Source organism: Panthera uncia, chromosome F2 (genome assembly GCF_023721935.1).
Source record: "Panthera uncia isolate 11264 chromosome F2, Puncia_PCG_1.0, whole genome shotgun sequence".
Lineage (NCBI taxonomy): Eukaryota > Metazoa > Chordata > Mammalia > Carnivora > Felidae > Panthera > Panthera uncia.
The window spans coordinates 59,111,790-59,126,955 of record NC_064812.1 but is presented as its reverse complement, the minus strand read 5'-3'; the positions used below and the strand labels follow the sequence as shown (position 1 = coordinate 59,126,955).

General features: G+C 36.8%; 1 long non-coding RNA gene across 1 annotated transcript in view; it reads left to right on the top strand.

Moving 5' to 3' along the window:
* Nucleotides 1-15,166, top strand: part of LOC125924612 (uncharacterized) — a 54,641-nt gene that overhangs the window by 3,375 nt on the left and 36,100 nt on the right. The window contains exons 3-4 of the long non-coding RNA XR_007458484.1: nt 832-889; nt 1,045-1,233. This is a non-coding gene — a long non-coding RNA (uncharacterized LOC125924612). The remainder of the gene's footprint in view (nt 1-831; nt 890-1,044; nt 1,234-15,166) is intronic.

Below are 15,166 nucleotides of genomic sequence, written 5' to 3'. Positions count from 1 at the left end.
TTAACATTTATTTATTATTGAGAGACAGAGAGAGACAGATCACGAGCAGGGGAGGGGCAGAGAGAGGAGGAGACAGAATCTGAAGCAGGCTCCAGGCTCTGAGCTGTCAGCACAGAGCCCTACGTGGGGCTCGTACTCACAGGGCTCGAACTCACAGGGCTCAAACTCACAAGCCACGAGATCATGACCTGAGTCAAAGTTGGATGCTTAACTGCCTGAGCCACCCAGGCGTCCCCGAGTGATAATTTAAAATAAGCATAACCCTGGGTGGCTCAGGCGGTTAAGCGTCTGACTCTTGATTTCAGCTCATGTCATGATCACAGGGTCATGGGATCAAGCCCTGTGTTGGGCTCCATGTTGAGCCTCTGCTCCTCTCCCCTGCTCATGCTCACTCTTGCTCTCTCTCAAAAATAAAACATAAAAATAAATGAAGTTTCCTTTTAAAAAAAGTGTAACCCAAACTAGTCATTTCATGTGAAATCTATTAATAAAGGAGAAAGAAAATTAGCAAAATAACAAATGGTTTGTATGTATGACCTAATATGTATGACTTATTCTACATGTCAAAAATAGTTGATTCACATACATATTTGGTTTGTAAACAAAATTGTGAATCAAGAGAACTTCGTCTTCACTTTCTCCCCTTTACCTGTCCCTCTAGCTAGAATTCTTTTCCCCATGTCTACATTCCTTGAGCACATTCCTTGTTTGCTTCTCCCCTAAACCTCTTATCAAACATGTTCTTAGCAAGTTATCCTATTTTTTTTTCCTTTTTGTCCATGGACCCACTCCACAGAAAAATGCGCATACCTGTGAAATTTTGTATTTCAGGGAGTTACCTGACCTTCAGAAGAACTTCATCCAATAGCAGAGGTGTATAAACCTCAAGGTAAGAACACCTCTACTGAAGAGGTAACTGTCATGATAGATAGCAGCTCAATCTCTTGACCTTTCAAAACCAGTTTATCCTTTATGTAGATATAATTTCATAGCACTTGCTTTCTTTTGTTCACGTGTGTATTTTCCTATCTTTCTGAAAAGCAGGGTCCTGTGTGAAAAGCTCCAGATTGGGAACCAGAGGAGTTGTATGCTTGCCTTCATCCTTCCCAGGGGTGATACTGAAGTTACTTTACAACAGATGTGGCACAGGTGTGGCAAAGGTTCCAACCCTGCAGAACAGAAGCTGCTCAATGCTGGGGCAGGAGCCTGGATATTCCCTACCCGGTGGACCAGGTATCTGAAATTAGATTATAGGAAGATCTGGGGTGATTCAGAGGATTGAAGGATTGATTGGGGGTTTGAGGGAAGTGGTTATTTACTAACCACTACTGAAGTATTTCAGTGTTTTATTTTTTAGGGGGGTGGGTGATAGAAGTGTTCTAAAACTGGATTGTGATGATGGTTACCCAAGTGTATAAATTTACTCAACATTTTGAGCAATTATGTGTGAAGTTTATGGTATACAAATTATACCCTAAAGAGCTTTTTATTTCTATTTTTATTGGTTTGTTTTAAAGTAATCTCTATACCCAACGTAGGGCTCAAACTCATGACCCAAAGATCAAGAGTCGCAGGCTCTTCCAATTGACCCAGCCAGGCATCCCCTCCCCCTCCCCCATAAAGCTATTTTTTAAAAAATAAAAGCACCTCAAGATTTTAATATATCCATACCAGTAAGTCATGGTTGGTCTTTGGACTGGTCTCCCATTAATGATATGAGATTGAAGGCTGGGTAGGTATCTCCTCAGTCTGGACTTTTCCATCTGTAAAATGGGGAGTCAATTATTTTTTCAAAACTTTCCAGATAAATGATTTTCCTTGTAAAAAATTCCATAACTGTGTCATCATAATTCATATCTCCCTCTTTTCACCTGCTCATAAGGCCATCATTGCCCAAAAACATATTTATCCTTTCTCTGCTGCTTAGGATGGATGGCAGCCCTACTGATTTTGTCCTTGCCAGATAGTTCTTTTTCATTCTGTGACCTTCCCTCCTGCCTAACTTTCTCATCCCTTTTTTATGCCCCCTTTTGTCTGATCTCTGTTTACCATGTGTCAGAAAAGGCTCTAGACTAGGAATCATAAGGCCTACATTTGAATCCTAACTCAGCTACTTCTTAGTTTCATGACCTGGAATCGGTCATTTAAACTTTTTCTGGACCTTGTTTCATCATCTGTAAAATAGGGACAAAAATGACAACACGTGGTTTGTGGTGGAGTCTAGGTGAGATCATTAATGTGAAGAAGCTTTGTGAACTGCATATCACCATCCAGTTGACAGGCAATACCTACTTTTTCTTCTGACTTACCCCAAGTTCTCTCTCCAGTGGGCAGATGACATGTTGGCTAGAGATAAGAAGTGGGGTGTGTGTGGCAGTGACTGAGAAATACCTATGACAAGATCCCCAAATTTCATACCCCTTGTGAACATAGAACAGTCTGGTCTTTGAACCAGACTGTGCTTTGAACTGAGCTTGCCATAAGCAAAGTTTCAAGGTTGGGATGTTGCCTTTCCCAGCCCCACCCAGTGTCCTTCCCCACATGTGGCATCCTTCCAGACCTGCCTTTATTAATAATAATGATGCCAGCTACTTGGGATTGAATATTTATATGTGCCATATAGGCAATGCAAGAGAGACTTGTATTTCTTGTATGATTTAATCTTTAAAACAGCACTATGAAATACATAAAACAATTCTCATTTTACAGGTAAGAAAACAGGCCTAGAGAGGCTAGGTAATAATTTGCCAAAGTCACATGCTTATCCATAGCAGAATCAGAATTCTACCTTGGGAACTCTAACTCTACAGATTGAATTCTTTAAAAAATCCTTCCAAATCTATTCTCTTAAGGACCCATATCAATGGAGTTTTATAATAAAAATAACTCTAATCAAATTGATTCATTTTATTTTTTTTTAATATTTTTTTTATTAAATTTTTTTTTAATGTTTATTTATTCTTGAGACAGAGAGACAGAGCGTGAACAGGGGAGGGGCAGAGAGAGAGGGAGACACAGAATCTGAAACGGGCTCCAGGCTCCGAGCTGTCAGCACAGAGCCTGACATGGGGCTCGAACTCACGGACCGTGAGATCATGACATGAGCCGAAGTCAGCCACTCAACCGACTGAGCCACCCAGGTGCCCCCAAATTGATTCATTTTAAACTATGAAATTTAATAGGCAATGTGGATTTTACATTTTACCAAGAATATCTGATGCCCCCAAATATATCTAATTGTGACTTTTCAGTTTGACAAAATAAAAAAAATTGTGGTAATTTTGTCCAAAAAGCATATATTGAATGCCAGGCACTGGGGATCTAAAAATGAGTAAGAAGCAATCCCCATACTCACATTGCTTACAATCAGGAAAACAGATGAAAGGATTTTGATAGAATATGGAAAAAGCGACTTGCTATTATGGGATCATAAGTGGGGGGCACTTGTCCTTGTCTAGGAGCTTAAGACCACTTTCTGGAAGAACTAAGGACCTTGCAGAGGTGAAAACAGTAAAAGAGAGGCATTCTGGGCAGAGGGAGCAGGAACCATGTAATTGGTGTTGAAAGGGAATGACAAGTTTGATATTGCCCAATTGAAATTGATGGAAGGAGGTGGGAGACAAGAGGCAGGCAAAACATGGCCTTGGAAGGCTTTGTTGGTTCATGAAGAGATTGGACTTTATCTTAGAAACCATTTGCCAAATGTGAGATGTTTTCAAATGGGAAGTAGTAAGACCAGATTTGTGTTTTGCCCTGACTTCTCTGGTGAATGAACAGATTTAGTCAGGTAAGAGCAGAAAAGAAAAATCATAAAAGGAGGCTATTGTAAGTGTTTGACAAGTGGAGGATGTGGGCTTGGACTAGGGCATGTAGAGAAATAAAAGGAAGAGCTCTTGAGATATTTAGGCAGGGTAACAGATAGGACTAAGATTTGTTGTATGAAGGGGACAAGGAAAGAGTTAAGTGCCAGGTTTTTTGACTAGAAAATATGGGAACTGGTAGATACAGAAGAAATGGAAGTAGAAGGGGAAGAAAAAAATAATTCATTTGGACATGCTTCAGGATTTTAAATTAACTATAGGACATCTGTCATGCCTTTTTCTAGGGAAATTGTAAAATATATCTCAAATGAATTCACTAGAAAATCCTCAGAACAGAGGCTCAGCTGATATGGAGGGCTCTTTTCCTGTCAGTCTTTGTGGTGAGCAAAATGGCTACTAGTCTACAGACTCATCCTACCAGCTAACTAGCCCTAGTGGATAGTTCTAGCAGCAAATATCTGGGAGGGCCTCCAATCAGCTTAGCTCTCATCAGCTCTATCTCTCAACAAATCAGTGATGAGAGAGGTGAAGTACTCTGATTGGTTAGGCCTGGGCTGACTCTCCTAGCATGGGGGGAAGGGGGCAGTCCGCCCCACTCAAATCACATGTGATGAGCTCTCCCATAAGAAAGAAGCTTCTCGGGGCGCCTGGGTGGCGCAGTCGGTTAAGCGTCCGACTTCAGCCAGGTCACGATCTCGCGGTCCGTGAGTTCGAGCCCCGCGTCAGGCTCTGGGCTGATGGCTCGGAGCCTGGAGCCTGTTTCCGATTCTGTGTCTCCCTCTCTCTCTGCCCCTCCCCCGTTCATGCTCTGTCTCTCTCTGTCCCAAAAAAAAAAAAAAAACGTTAAAAAAAATAAAAAAAAAAAAAAAAAAAAAAAAAGAAAGAAGCTTCTCATACTAGAATGAGGGGCGATGACAAAAGAAATGCCAGAGAGACAAAAGGACAGAAGTCACTACCACAATTAAATGGAATATATTCAGCAGATAATCTTACATCATAGACTTAAGCTGGGAGAAGGTAGGGAGAAGCTTTCATTTAAGTGAAGTTTTAGATTGTGATATAACATTAGATGGCCTGAAAATTATAATGACTGATACAAGCTTGTTCTTGTGACAGAGGAATTGGAGAAGTTCTAGCTCTTTCCTGAGATTTCATCAAACAAAGCTCATGGGGCAGTTTTGAAAGTAGAGTGGGAAACTGCACCACATGGAGTACAGCTCATTAAGTAAAATGATTATATTTGAAACTATGAAAATAAAGAGATTACCCCAAGAGAGAGTTTAGGAAGAAGATGTTGCTGAGGTCAGAGGCTAGGGGAGCACTAACATTTAAGGAGAGAGTGGCCTAAAAGCCAAAGAGTCTTGAATAGGGAGTAAGTAATCAGTAATGTAAATTCATCCAAGAGGACTCATAAAAATTAAAAGAAAAAAAAAAAGTTCAACTGAACTGGCAATGTGGAGTATATCACTGATAGTCATCAGATTACTTTTCATTGGAATGAATTGTTGAGTGAACTGGTAAGGGAAGATATGGAGACATCAAGAGTCTTAGCTGAGAAGAGAAAGGAGATGAGACTATACTCGAGATAAATGCCAGGTCAAGAGGGAAAGTTTTGGGGGAAAGTTTTGTTTCTTGTTTGTTATCAAAAAGAGATTTGAGCAATTTCTTAGGCTAAAGATAGTCAATAGAGTGGGAAATATTTGAAAATGTTACCAACTGAAGAAGGAGGGCAATGTTGGTCATAATTATTTGATTTGATGTTGAGGAAGGCTCCTAATAGCTTCTTAAATCATAATATCATAGGACTGGGGGAAATATAATCTTATGATTATAGGGTATATGAAATCACAGGGTAAATATAGTACATCCTCTTAGAGCATGAATTTTACTGTTGGGTAAATTATTTAAAACAGAATGTTCTTCAGACTCTGGGGATTTGAAGGTACACTTAGAATTACTTATGTGAAAATTTAGAGAATCATTAGGTAAATATTACACTTTATTCTGTTGCTGGCTCTGTTTGCTTAATTGGCTTTATCAAATGAAATGAAAAATGAACAGAATTTAAAATTATCAGAGAAGCCAACTTTGAAGGGGATCTTCTGGCAAAAAGAAGATGGTTTGAGCAACAAAACAAGTAAGGACTGTAATAAACTGAAGCACATAATTGTATACATGGAAATATATATGTGTATGTTTGTGTGTCATAAAATTTAAATTCATAACAATACTAAAAAAAAAACCCTCATTGGTCATCTTTAGAGTTTGCTAGGTCACCAACTCATTGGGGAAAAAGGGGAAAGATTAGCATTTTCCTGCCTTTCCTATATAAATTGTATTTCAAGGTGACCCAATAATTGATGAAAGGGAATTCTTTACAGAAGAGTTACAGATATTGTACATGGAAGCTATGAAAAAAAAGAAAAAGAATAATTGTGCTAGCCCTAGTGAAATAATGGAACATGGCATCAATCATTAATGGGTGCCAAAGGAATCAGTTTGAACAAAAGTTAAGGGGAACTTTTGTTATGGATGGAACTTTATTATGGATGGATCATACTGATATACCTGAATGAATTGATCAATTTTAATGTCAGTAATAGTGGGACAACCAGATAGTATATGCCTCTTGAAGATGATACAATAGGAAGTAATGTGAAGTGGTCTTGCCAAAAAAAAAAAAAAAAATCTTATCAAGACTCTATATCTCATGCTCTGTTTATAGGAAATAAGGATGAAAGAGGTGCAAAATAGAGGAATTTATTAAACTGTATCATGAGGCTGCAAATAGCTAAAGTCAGATTATAGAAAATTCTAAGGACAAATGATATAATTTCTTCAATAAATAACAAAAAGAGAAGTGGAAGAAAACTCACAGAATGAAAGATAAGAGGATATTAAATAAATATAGTTTTATAAACTTGTGTAGAACCTGATCCAAACAAACTATAAACAGACATTTTTTTTCAATATATGAAATTTATTGTCAAAATGGTTTCCATATAACACCCAGTGCTCATCCCAAAAGGTGCCCTCCTCAATACCCATCACCCACCATCCCCTCCCTCCCACCCCCCCATCCTCCCTCAGTTTTAAACAGACATTTTTGAGACAATAGAAAATTAAAACAGACATTTTTGAGACAACTGCCTGGGTGGCTCAGTTGGCTAAGTGTCCTACTCTTGGTTTTGGCTCAGGTCATGATCTCACAGCTGTGGGTTTGAGCCTCACATTGGGCTCCGTCCTGATAGCACGGAGCCTGATTGGGATTTTCTCTCTGCACCCCCCTGCCCACCCCACCCTCAAAATAAATAAATAAATAAATAAACAAACAAACAAACAAACTTAAAAAAAACAACACAGACTGGATATTCATTTTAAAAAAAGAGTAGAGAAGAAATGATAGATATGGAAGACATAAAAATATTCATATATATAAATATATAGCCATAATTGATGACTTCTGAAGAAAAGCAAAAAATGGAACAAAAAATATTTTGAAATATGTAGTACAATAAAGAATATATATTTTGCCTCTGTTCCTGGTTCCTGACACAAAGCTCCTAAGTCCCTTGGAATTTTCTCAGTGATAGAGCATCATATGTTAACTCTTGACAGGCCCCTGTATATTCAGGATGGCAGCTGATGGGCAAAAAGATCAAGCCTTGATTAGGAGCCTAGAATGTCAGTCCAACTCTCCAAACCCCCAGAGAGGTGAGAGGCACTGAATATTGAGTTAGTAATTGAACATGCCTGCATGATGATATCTCCATAAAAACCCCCGAAACAGAGTTTTTTGGGTTTGTGAACACATTCCTGTGCTAGGAGGACAATTGTTTAAAGAGACTGAATAAATGTAATACCTAGAGTTAGATATGGCAGGAATGTTGGGACTATCAGAGCAGGAATTTTTTTTAATATTAAATACCAAAAACTTTAAAGGAAAAAGTATACAACGTGCAAGAACAGATGGGTAATTAAGCAAAGAGATGAAAATTTTAAGAAAGAATCAAAAAGAAATGTTAATGATCAAAAACACTGTAACAAATGAAGAATGTTTTTGAGGAGCCCATGAGAAGACTGAACATGGCTGAGGAAAGAACTTCTGAGCTTGAGGATATGACAGTAGAAACTTACTTCCAAAACTGAAAAGCAAAGAGAAAAAAAAGACTAAAAAGAAACCAGTACAGAATATCCTAGAACTGTGGGACAACTACAAAAGGTGTAGCATATAAGTAATAGGAACACCAGAAGAAAAAGGAAGAAAGAAAGGAACAGAAGCAATACTGAAGCAGGAATGGCTAAGAACGTCTCCAAATTAATGTTAGACACCAAACCACAGGTCCAGGAAACTCAGAGAATACCAAGCAGGGTAAATGCCAAAAAAACAAAAACAAAAAAATTTAAGTGTAGGCATAACATATTCAAACTGCAGAAAATCAAAGATAAAGGAAAACATCTTAAAAGAAGCCACAAGGGGAAGACAGCCTATAAAGGAACAAAGAAAAGCATTGTATTCAACTTCTCAGAAACCATGCAAGCAAGAAGAGAATGGGCTGAAATATTTAAATTGTTGAGAGGGAAAAACGACCAAACTACAATTCTGTATCTTGTGAAATTATCCTTCAAAAGGGAAAGAGAAACAAAGACTTTCTCAGACAAAAGGGAATCTATTGCCAGTAGACCTGCCTGGCAAGAAATGTTAAATGAAGTTCTTCAGAGAGAAAGAAAATGATATAGATCAAAAACTTGTAACTACATAAAGAAGACATCGAAGGAATAAGTGAAGGTAAAATGTAAACTTTCATTTTTGTTTTTCTTAGTTGATCTAAAAGATAAGTTTGTTCAAACTAATAATGGCAACAATGTATTCAATTATGTATGTGCATATATATTTATACAAACTTATGTATAGGTGAAATGAATGACAGCAATGATACAAAGGGTGGAAAGGATGAGTTAGGATTATTTTGTTATTATAAATTAACTTGCACTACTCTTGATTCAGTATAGTGTTATTTGAAAGTGGACTTGGATTAGTTGTAAATGTGCGAACTGTAGGATAATCACTAAAAAACTACACACGCACACACACACACACACACACACACACTCTGCTTAGGAAGGAAAGAAAATGGAATCCTATAAAATGCTCAGTTAAAACCATAAAGGCATAAACAAGGGAAACAAAAATAGGAACAAAGAATGGAAACAAGTAGGAAACAGTGAAAAAATATGGTGGATCTTAATCCAACTCTTATCAACAATCACTTTAAATAAGACAGAGATTATCAAGGTGGATCAAAAAACAGGATACAACTATATGCTATGTACAACAAACATACTTTAAATATAAAGACACTTATAGATTAAACGGAAATGAATAGAGAAAGATATGTTAACACGAATCGGAAGAAAGCCGGAGTAACTGTTTAATTCTAAACAGAGCAAATTTCAGAGTAAGGAAACTTATCAGGGATAAAAAAGGGTATTACATAATGATGAAAGGATCGATACTTCAGGAGAACATAAAAATCCTTAGTGTGTATGCACTTTAAAATAGCGTCAAAATATGTGAAGCAAAAACTGATAGAACTGCAAGGAGAAATAGATGAATTCACTATTTGAGATTTCAACACCCCTCCCTTAGAAATGGACAAATCCAGCAGGCAGAAAATAATTAAGAATATAGTTGAATTCAACATAACCACCAATCAACTGGATGAATTAACATTTATAGACTATCTCATCCAACAACAGCTAAATACATATTCTTCTCAAATTCACATGGAACATTCACCAAGAGAGACCATGTACTTGGCCTTAAACCACACCTTAACAAATTTGAAAGAATGGAAGTCATACAGTGTCTGATTTTAGACAACAATGGAATTAAACTAGGAACAAAAATGCTCCTAGGTGGCTCAGTCTGTTAAGAGTCCAACTCTTGATCTCAGCTCAGGTCATGATCTCATGGTTTGTGAGTTAGAGCCCTGAATCGGACTACTCACTGTCAGTGTGGAGCCTGCTTGGGATTCTTTCTCCCTCTCTGTCCCTCCCCCACCCATAAATGCACCCTCTCTCTCTCTTCCTCAAAATAAACTTAAAAAAAAAACCTAGAAACAACATAAAGATACCTGGAAAATCTCAAAATAGTTGAAGATTAATCAACACAATTCTGAATAATGCATGGGTCAAAGAAGAAACTGCCAGATAAATGTTTACAATATTTTGAACTAAACGAAACTACAACTTACCAAAATTTATGGGATGCAGTATAAGCAGTACTTAGAGAAATTTACAGCATCAAATACACATATTAGAAAAGAAAAAAGGTCTAAATTCAATAAAATTTTCCACCTTTAGAAACTAGAAAAAGAAGAGTAAATTAAATCCAAGGTAAACAAAAGAAATAAATAATAAAAATTAGAGCAGAAATCAATGAAATTGAAAATAAGAAATCAATAAAATCAACAAAACCAAATATGGTTCTTTGATAAAATAAATAATATCAATAAGCCTAAAGCCAGACTACCTAAGAAAAGAAACACATATTACTAATACCGTAAACAAAAGAAGGAACATCACTACAAATCCCATGCACATTAGAAGGAAAATAAAGGAATATTATTATGAACAACTCTGTACCCACAAATTTGAGGGCCAAGATGAAAGGGACCAATTTTTTGAAAGACATACTCTGCCAAAGCTCACCCAAGAAGTAATAGACATCTAAGTAGTCCTACATTGGGGCACCTGGGTGGCTCAGTTGGTTAAATGTTTGACTCTTGATTTTGGCTCAGGTCATGATCTCACAGACATGAGATCGAGCCCCATGTTGGGCTCTGCACTGGGTGTGGACCCTGATTAAGATTCTCTCTCCCTCTCCCCACTTGCACATGCTCTCTTTAAATAAGTATCATCCTCCATCTGTTAAAGAAATGGAATCAATAATTAATAACCTTACAAAACCAAAAGCCCGGCCCAGATGGATTCACTGGTGAATTATACCATTTAAGAAATAAATTATATAGAGGCACCTGGGTGGCCCAGTCGGTTAAGTGTCCCACTCTTGGTTTCAGCTCAGGTCATGATCTATAGTTTTGTGAGTTTGAGCCCCACGTCGGGTTCTGTGCTGACAGCACAGAGCCTGCTTGGGATTCTCTCTCTGCTCTTCCTCTGCTTGCTTGCTCTCTCTCTTTCAAAATAAATAAATTTTTTAAAAACCTTAAAAATAATAAAAAAAATAAAAAAGAAAGAAATTATACAAACTCTTTACAATGTTTCCTAGAAGATAGAAGCAGAGGGAATATGTCCTAACTCATTCTATGAGACCAACATTACCCTAATATCAAAACCAAACAAAGGTGTTACAAGAAAAGAAAACCAATATCTCTCGTGAATATAGATGCAAAAGTCCTCAACAAAATATTAGCATGTATAATCCAACAATATATAAAGAGTTATTCACCATAATTAGGAATTTTCCCAGGTTTGCAAGACTGTTAACATTCAAAATCAATGTAATCCATCATATCAATAGACTAAAAAAGAAAAATAACATGATCATATCAATAAATACAGAAAAAACACTTGACAAAATCCAACACCCATTCATGATAAAAACTCTCATTAAACTAGGAATAGAGGGGAACTTTCTCAACTTGATAAAAATTATTCATAAAAAACCCATAGCTAGCGGACTTCAAGCCATATTACAAAGCTGTAATCATCAAGACAGTATGGTACTAGCACAAAAATGGACACTTGGATCAATGGGACAGAATAGAGAACCCAGAAATTGACCCACAAACGTATGGCCAACTAATCTTTGACAAAGCAGGAAAGGATATCCAATGGAATAAAGACAATCTCTTCAGCAAGTGGTGCTGGGAAAACTGGACAGCGACATGTAGAAAAATGAACCTGGACTACTTTCTTACACCATACTCAAAAATAAACTCAAAATGGATGAAAGACCTCAATGTAAGACAGGAAGCCATCAAAATCCTTGAGGAGAAAGCAGGCAAAAACCTCTTTGATCTTGGCGGCAGCAACTTCTTACTCAACACGTCTCCAGAGGCAAGGGAAACAAAACCAAAAATGAACTACTGGGACCTAATGAAAATAAAAAGCTTCTGCACAGCGAAGGAAACAATCAGCAAAACTAAAAGGCAACCAACAGAATAGGAGAAGATATTTGCAAATGACATATCAGATAAAGGGTTAGTATCTAAAATCTATAAAGAACTTATGAAACTCAACATCCAAAAAACAAATAATCCAGTGAAGAAGTGGGCAAAAGATATGAACAGACATTTCTCCAAAGAAGACATCCAAATGGCCAACCAACACATGAAAAAATGCTCAACATCACTCATCATCAGGGAAATACAAATCAAAACCACAATGAGATATCACCTCACACCTGTCAGAATGGCTAACATTAACAACTCAGGCCACAACAGATGTTGGTGAGGATGCAGAGAAAGAGGATCTGTTTTGCACTGCTGGTGGGAATGCAAACTGGTGCAGCCACTCTGGAAAACAGTATGGAGGTTCCTCAAAAAATTAAGAAGAACTACCCTACGACCCAGCAATTGCACTACTAGGTATTTATCCAAGGGATATAGGTATGCTGTTTCGAAGGGACATATGCACCCCAATGTTTGTAGCAGCACTATCAACAATAGCCAAAGTATGGAAAGAGCCCAAATGTCCACCGATGGATGAATGGATAAAGAAGATGTGGTATATATATACAATGGAGTCTTACTCAGCAATCAAAAAGAATGAAATCTTGCCATTTGCAACCACGTGAATGGAACTAGAGGGTATTATGCTAAGCGAAATTAGTCAGAGAAAGACATATCATATGACTTCACTCATGTGAGTACCTTAAGACACAGAACAGATGAACACAAGGGAAGGGAAGCAAAAATAATATAAAAACAGGAGGGGGACAAAACATAGGAGACTTCTAAATATGGAGAACAAACAGAGGGTTACTGGAGGGGTTGTGGGAGGGGGGATGGGCTAAATGGGTAAGGGGCATTAAGGAATCTACTCCTGAAATCATTGTTGCACTATATGCTAACTAACTTGGATGTAAATTAAAAAATAAAATAAAATAAAAAACACATAGCTCATATCATACTTAATGATGACTAATAAGAATCTTTCCCTCTAAGATCAGGAACAAGGCAAGGATGTCCTTCTTGTCATTGTTTTTCAGTGTCATACAGGAAGTCCTACTAATGCAATAAAACGAGTAAAGGAAATAAAAAATATATGGTTTGGGAAGGAAGAAACGAGTCTGTCTTTGTTCATGGATAAAATAATCATCTATATAGAAAACCCAAAAATAACTGACAAAATTCCTAGAACTAATTAGTGTTTATAGCAAGGTTGCAGGATACAAGGTTAATATGCAAAAATAGATGGCCTGTATACTAACAAAGAGGAAGTGGAATTTGAAATTAAAAACACATTATGATTTACATTAGCACCCCCCCCAAAAGGAAATAATTATGTATAAATGTAATGAAACATAAGACCTATGTAAGGGAAACTACAAAACTGATGGAAGATAGGGACACCTGCTGGTTGAGTCAGTAGAGAATGCAATTCTTGATCTTGGGTTTATAAGTTTAAGTCCCATGTTGAGTGTAAAGATTAATTAAAAATTAAAAGTTCTAAAAATCTTTTTTAAAAACTGATGAAAGTTATCAAAGAAATAATAAATGGAGAAATAGTCCATGTTCATAGATAGGAAGACTCAATATTGTCAAGATGTCACTTCATCCCAATTTGACTTACAGATTCAATGCAATCTCAATCAAAATCCCAGGTTATTTTGTGGTTATTGACAAACTGATTCTAAAGTTTATATGGAGAGGAAAAGATCCAGAATAGTTGTGTCACTATTGAAGGAGAACAAAATCAGAGAATTGATACAGCTCAACTTTAAGGCTTACTATAAAGCTACAGTAATCAATAGATAAATGGAACAGAATAAAGAGCCCAGAAATACATCCACATATAGTCAACAAATCTTTGACAAAGGAGCAAAGGCAATACAATGGAGTAAAGATAATCTTTTCAACAAATGGTTCTTGAATTAGACATCCACACAGAAAAAAGACTCAGATCTTACATCCTTTGCAAAAATTAACTCAAAATGGGTCATAAGCCTAAATCCAAAACACAAAGCTATAAATCTCCTAGAAGATAATACAGGAAAAATCTAGGTAACATTGGGTATGCAATGGCATTTTAAACATAACACTAAAGCCATGATCTACAAAATAAATAATTGATATGCTGAACTTCATTAAAACTTAAAACTCCTGTCTGCAAAAGATGATTTCAAGATAATGATAAGACAAGCCACAACATGGGAGAAAATGTTTGCAAAAGACACATCTGATAAAAACTTAACAGTCTTCCCAAATATACAAGGAACTCAACCGTAAGAAAATGACAACTTAGATAAAAAATGGGCAGAAGACCTGAACAGACAGCTTACCAGAGAAGATATACAGATGGCAAGTAAGCATATGAAAAGATGTTCAACATCACATGCCATTAGAGAATTGCAAATTAAAACAATGACATGTCATAAACACCTATTAGAATACCCAAAATTTGAAATATTAACCATATCAAATGCTGGAGAGGATGTGGAGCAATGGGAACTTTCATTCACTGATGGCAGGAATACAAAATGGTAGAGTTGCTTTGGAAGACGGTTTGAGGTTTCTACAAAACTAAACTAATTCTTATATGATCCAGCAATAGTGCTCCTTGATATCTACCCAAAAGTGTTGAAAACTTAGGTCCACACAAAAACCTGCACATGGGTGTTTATAGCAGTTTTATTCTTAATTGCCATAACTTGGAAGCAACTGAGATGTTCTTCAGTGAGTAAATGAATAAACTGTGGTATATCCAAACACTGGAATATTATTGGAGCCCTAAAGAGAAATGAGCTATCAAGTCATGAAAAGACATGGAGGAAACAAGCACATATTATTAAGTGAAGGAAACTAATCTGAAAAGGCTACATACTGCATGCTTCCAACTATATGACATTCCGGAAAAGACAAAACTATGGGGACAGTTAAAAGATCAGTGGTTGCCAGAGTTAGGGGGAGGGAGGAATGAATAGGCAGAGCACAGAATCTTATTTTAGGGCAGAGAAACTATTGTGTATGATACTGCAGTGGTGAATACATATCGTTATGCATTTATCTAACACCCATAGAGTGTCCAACACCAAGAATGAAACCTAATGTAAATTATTGACTTTGTGCGGTAATAATGTGTCAATATAGGTTCATTGA